Source organism: Mus pahari, chromosome 1 (assembly GCF_900095145.1).
Source record: "Mus pahari chromosome 1, PAHARI_EIJ_v1.1, whole genome shotgun sequence".
NCBI lineage: Eukaryota > Metazoa > Chordata > Mammalia > Rodentia > Muridae > Mus > Mus pahari.
Window position 1 is genome coordinate 135,256,975 of NC_034590.1, and position 6,953 is coordinate 135,263,927.

Sequence of the window (6,953 nt, forward strand, 5' to 3'; positions counted from 1 at the left end):
ATTCTTATTTTCCACTGTAAATTTAAAAGTATTTTAAATGCTGTGCAAGATGGAAGTAAAGTTACTGGCTGACATATACTTCTGAAACGGTTCTTTGTTTATGTTTTTTTTTTTTTTTTAATTTGCTTTTGAGCTTAGTAAGCCTATGTAAAAACAGTTTCTAGCCTTGATGCTGGGTATCAGTTGGATAAAAATGGAGATGTGTATACATTTCAAAGAGATGTGGATATTTGAAGATGTCAGGGGGCTTTGGAAAATAATATAGTCTGACCTCTAACTTTCAGATAATGAAATGAAGACCACACGGGTTAAGTGATTCATTGGAAGCCACACAGCCAGAGGCACAGCTAGAGCTAAAATCCAGTTCCAGTGACACGTAAGCTGGCCCTTTCATCTCCAACATGGCAGCCGCCAGCAAAACAGTCCAGAAAATGTTTATTGTGCAGAATTTCTAATTTGTGCAATGGACTTGACCCCTATCAAAAGACTAGTAAGTTAGAATAGAAATGAGGGACCAAAGCAAGAGTTCAAGCATGGCATGCATATTTGCATTTGTGGGGGGTATTGTGCTTGCGCGTGAGAGTGTGCGTGTGCATGTATGTACATCAGCATGCCATTGTATATGTGTGGAAGTCAAAGGACATATTGCTAGAATTTTTCCTTTCCTTTCACTGTGTAGTTTCCAGGTTGAACTCAGATTCCACATTGAACTCAGATTTTTGGCAGCAAGCACCCTTACCTGTTGAGCCATCTTACTGACCCAGCATCTGATTTCATTGTTATAGATCCACTAAAATCAATCCTCTACAGTTATAAATGATAATGATTAATTAGTATTTTAAACATTGGAAATATGCATTCTTAGAAAGAGCCCAACTGCTTTAACACACAGGGCTAGATTTTTCTTCTACCCTTGAACATCTTTTGCATTTTCTTTTGAAGCCTTTGTGATTCTTTTCCCTTACCACAACCAATTAACTTAGTGCTTTGTCCCATTTTATACACCTTAAAGAGACTCTTTTAAGGAAACCTGACTTAATGAGCCAATGGAGTGCTGAAAAGGTGATACAGCTTTTTATAATTAAGTAGAGGTTTGAAGATTCTTTTTAAAAAGGCCAATTATCACAACTGGGCCAAACCTTTTGTGACCCTTACATAAAACTGTGTGGAATTAACTGTGTTGGTTTTCTACTTTGATAGGAGGAAAAATGGAGCAGCTGTATGTTTCCCCATTTCATCTTTTCCGATGTAAAACCGAGGATTTAGGCAAAGTGAAGCTGCAGAGAAAAGTTGGGGAACATTTGTAAATACTGTTTTCTAATGTGGCTTATAATTTGTTATATTAAAAAGTCTGCTGGGGTAGATAGAACATTCAAGAAAAAAAGCCATCTAAATGAAGTGGATTTTACTAGCTGAATGGCTTGGTATCCATAGCAACAAGAGATGCTGTCACACTTTCTCTTTCTATCCACAGTAAGGGAAATAAACAGTCAAAGAGCTTACTATTACCTGATATCCTGATATCATGCCTAAAAAAATTACTGTCTGTATGAGATGTCTTGAGAAAGCCTGAAGTTGGTTTGCTTTTAAAATAGAACAACAAAAGGAAGAAATAAGAGTATCTAACCAAGAAATTTTTAAAAAGTGAAGAACCAGTTTACAGAGCTGTGTGGTGATGTGTGAGAGACTGGTTGCAACATTTCTGAGGAAGAAATGAACTACTCCCTATAACTAATGTTGTTAGCCAATGTCCAATGTTGAGGAACATTCTCCTGAGCACTTGTCAAGCCTACGGGCCATCTGGTCAACCTCTGTAATGCTACAGCTGTTCTGAAAGAATCTGAATAATGTGAGCCAATTTCTAACAATCCAAAGATATTCTAAACTGTACGTTCAATCAGTTACAATGGTATGCTCTTTGCATACATAATTGATTAATGTTGCTAGATAACAAGTTTTTATTTATTCAACAAGGATGTCGCATGCATTCATGTGCCAGCAACTGGAAAGCTTCTGAGGATGCTATATGTGAATGAGACAGTCTTAGCTGCCAAGTGTATGAATCTTGAATAGGACCCAGATATCAAATTCCCCACTGACAGTAGAGAAAGATCACTAACATCACCTGTGATGGGCACACCATTATTTAATACCCTTAGGATCTGTCACAGTTTCCTGAAAACAACTGACATGTAATAAATCTTGTCTGAATATAAAAGTACTAGAGAGGGTCAAGATGACGTTAACCAACAGCATCAGAATTAGCTGTAGTAGGGAACTTTCAAAGCACAAGGCCTCAAGCTACCATTAAAGAAGCTGGTATAATTTAAAAAAATCATTGAAAAGAAAGATAAGTATGATTCCAGTTTTCAGAAATAATAAGCAAAGCTGACCTGTGAAGACAGAATATACAAACAGTGTAGAGATCTTTGTGCTTAGATAAAACATCCCCTATCCTATGAGAGAGCAAGCCAAGCAGTCAGGGAGACAGATATCAAACTTTCTCAATATCTGGGAAGAAAAGGGAAGGAAATCAGCCCACAGTTGGAACACAGCCTTAGAAGACACAGTTTGAACCCTGCTTACGCACACACTTACTAATGCCCTGAGCTAGGAGCTTTTTCTGGGCAACAGGGCTAGAGCATTGTCTCCTAGCTTGCTTTCTCCATGAACCCAGCCCCCTTCAAACATACCCCATGATTTACTTACCTGTGGTGATCTGCTTCCTCTTAACAGTGTATGAATCCCATGGAGACATGTGGTTTTCTCCTAGGGCAGTGCTTGGAATACTATTAAGACAGAAGACATTTTTGTTGAATAAATGGATTGTGCAGCTTGCTTTCCAGTGGGAGGCAAAGTAAGATTTTAAAAATGAAATTAGGAACATAGGTAAGGTGCAATCATGTTTCCTGTGTTTCTTTTATCTAAGTGTAAAGCAGTCATTACTTTATTGCTGGTAAACCTACAAGAGCACAATGGATTGTGCTCTCTTAAGAAGACCGGATGGGAAGAAAGAAAGGCTATGAAAGTGGGTGGGTGGGGAGGTGGGAGGATCTGGGAGAAATGGGAGAGGGAAAATTGTGATCAGAGTGTATCGTATGGATTTTTTTTTTTTCAGAAAAAAAATGCAATGCTTTATGGCCTCTGGCTTTGAATTTCTCCTATTTCAAAATACTAAGGAGAAAAGCATAGAGGTATATTTATCATTTTCTGTGTGAGTTCAGCACATCAGTACTGTCAGGAGCAACCCACGACACAACTTCCCTCACTGCTGCTCATCAACACAGAGGCCAGCATCTTCTCCAGTGCTGCTTTCCCAAATACGTTTTATTTTTATTTCTGTATTTCCCATTTCTCTTTCAGTGACTTTTCTTTTGTTTGAAAAGTGCATTACTGGAATGTCATAAACTCACCCTCCAAGGTCTTGAGCTAAAGGCTCGATTGCCTGCTCAGGGTGTTATTGGAAGATGGCAGAAGCTCCCAGAGGCGGGATCTAGTTGGAGGAAGTATGTCATTGCGGTGTGGCCTTGAAGGGTGTATCTTGGAACCATTCCCTCACTCTGTCCGTTGCTGCCAGGAAATGAGTATCTTTGATCCACCACACACTCCCTGCTCAGAGAGAGGCATGCTTCCTGCATGAGACACAGATACCACGTTCTGTAAATGAGCCAGGACAATTCTGTCATGTAAATTCATGCTGCATCTCAGTTGCCAATATATGCCCAAATGTGTGCAACACACCAAAGTAAAGCTTATGACATTTACATAACATTAAGAAGAAAATCTGTGGATGGAGGAAGGCTTGCAAGGCCTCAACCCTGCACAAAGAGCCACAGCTAACTAAGGAGCGCTGAGAGTGGGAGAGACAGTCTTTTCAGGGAAGAGCAAACCAGTTGGTTTCTAATAACCAATGATCAGTCTGAAAATACATAGGAAAAAGTAACATTATACAGACTAAGCATGTTATATTTATCTAACAAAATATGCACACATTTATGTATGTAACACCAATGAAAGAAAAAGTAACCATGAATTTGAAAGAGAACAGGACAAAGCCAAATTTATCTGTTCTGAATTTTGTCATTCATGGTTCTGATGTCATGAATAGGAAGATTATAAAATTTGTCCCTAGGTTTTCTTCTAAAGGTTCCTCCCACTTTTTTAGATGATATACCTATGTGTTTTATCTGTTTTGAGTTGAGTTTTATATATAAGTTGAAATAAGGGTCCAAATTTGCATTTTGACATGAGGCTACACAGTTGGATGTGGGCACCATTTGCTAAGAAGACCATTCTATCCTCAATGAACACTCATGTCATAAATCATTTGAGCAGAAACATATGCATTCATTTTTGGACTCTGAATTTTATACCCAGTGTGTGTGTGTGTGTGTGTGTGTGTGTGTGTGTGTGTGTGTGTATTATGTGTGCCTGGTATACATATATATGTCTGTACAGTCATGTGTGGTGCATATGTGTGTGTGTGTGTGTGTGTGTGTGTGTGTGTGTGTGCAAATGTGGTATGTATATAGGTATTATGTGTGTATGTGGTAAGTATATGTATGTGCGCGTGTAGTGTGTGTGTGTGTGTGTGTGTATGTGTGTGTGTGTGTGTGGTGTACGTGGCATGTATGTATCAGGGTCATAGAGTTTTCATATTCATCACTGTGTAGTAAATTTTAAAGCAGTAAGTGTGCATCTTCTTGCTTTATCCTTTGCCAGAATTTCTTAGGCTATTTCTGGTCCCTTGAAACTCCACTTGGTTTTCTGCAGAGATGTTTTCCGTGACTCTGATGCTAATGCTGTTGAATCTGCAGATTAATTCCAAGGACACTGCCTTTTTTTACAATGGTGCAGGTCATCTGCTCTGTGAGCACGGGGTGGATTTCCACCCAGAGTTCTTAGAGTAGAAATTCTGCAATTGCTTTCTTCATTTTGTCCCTAAATATTTAATCTTTTGATGCAATCTTGGATGGAGTTCTTTTCTTGAGTTCATTTTCAGGTTGCTCATTGTGCTTCTGTAAAGGTAAAGCTGAAGGCCAGCAAGATGGCTCGGAGGATAAGGGTGTTTGCTATGCAAGGCTGGATTTAAGCCCCTGAGACCTATGGTGGAAGAAAAGGGATTAATTCAGAAAGTTGTTCTCTGATCTCCACAAACCTCTAGTGGCACTCTCACACACACATCAACACAACACACAAAAACATACATAAAATTTTGAAAATATGGTTTGTGTTCTGAAAATTGACTTTGCTTTAGTCCTGATAGTTTTTGGATAGGTTCTCTAAAATTTTCTGTATATAATAAGCACATGCTATTTGTGAATAGCGATACTGAATTCTTCCTTTCCAATTCTTTTTCTTGCTTAATGTCCCTAGACAGAATCTCTACCACAGTGTCAGGTTGGGAAGCAAGGGTTGGAATTCTTGACCATACTTGATTGCTTCATCAGTAATGAGGTTAGCTAGCTAGTAGTCTGGTTAGCTTTTGCACAGTGCCCCTTTTCAGGTTGAGAAAATTCCTTCCTATTCCCATTTGTAGAGATTTCTGCCTCACTGAGCTCACAAGAGTATGATCTTCTTTCTTTGAATACCATAGATTTCTCACATTTCTTGCTGAGCTTTTATGGATATTCTTGACTATATATTTCACTTGCTGTTTGCGCTCAGGATCATCATGTATATTTGTCTTTAACATTCTCTGTAGATGTCGAGAACTCACAGTGGTCCAGGAAGCCAACACCTTTTTATCTGATGGGCTTATTCATTGCTGGTACACAGCAAAAGAGCTGTGGCACCTATGTCACCAGCTTCATTAATGCTAAATGAGGTGGCAGCAATGGTGACATGGGGGTAAGATCTCCAATTAATAGTGACAAGGTGCTTATGGCAAGCACTGGTGATCTGCTCTGCTGAGATCAAAGGCACGAACAGAAAACAGCTCATCAAAGGCCTGGGTTTGTCAGTAATTGGATAGACACTATTCCAGACCACACCTAATTAGACATCTAAAACTCAACCTGTTGGGCGGTCTTTGAAGAAGCTGCAAACCAATTAGCATTTTTATCTTTCAGAAGCAGCCTAGCAAATAGATTTTAATTCAAACTCAGCTTGACTTCTGGGCTGTGTGGAAAAAAAGCATCGATGATGTAAAATGAGAAACTGTTGATTAAGTCTCATCTGAGTTTTAAAAGCATAATGCTTATAAAAGCTCTCGTCCTTTGCAATAATTACATTTACATCCACCCTGATGGAAATGAAGTACAGCTGAACTGCAGAATGCTTGGCGGCTACTGAAGGCATTTCACATCTTAGAGCCTTGAGCTAGGTGCCGAGAGGACCCACACAGCTGTGCTTACATGGTGAATGGTAAGAAAGGAGTTCTTTTGTGGAAGCCACTCTTGTCTTTGATGCTTAAATCCAAGAATTACAAATGAATTTGAAATAGAGACACCTGTGATTTCTAAAGGGATCACTGGAGGGATGATTTTATGGGTGCCTGGGGGTACCCAATTGCATCTTCTTTGACATTTGACATAGGGTGTTTTATTTTTTTCCTCCCATGATGGACTTGAATTTATTTCCATAACACTTTTGTATCTCCTAACCAGAAGATCTGGGGACAGCAAGAGCTTGACATTTAGCTCATTAGTTTAGAACTAAGATTTCCCATCCTGGTGCCTATGGTTACCACACTACATTCTCCCTGGTGAATAACTTCCCTCTCATCTGGATCCAAAGCTGGTAGGCAATGACATTTACCTAGCTGGCTCTCATTTTGTAAGTCAACTTTTAAATCCTTCCTTAGAATCCATGCATGCATTTCTTTTCTTTGCACATACAAATTAAGTGATAATATTCATGAACACACATACTTGCCAACTCTGTACCAAGACCTGTTCACGGTCTCATGCATGCTCATTCATTATTCATTACAAGAACCTCAGCAGGACCAT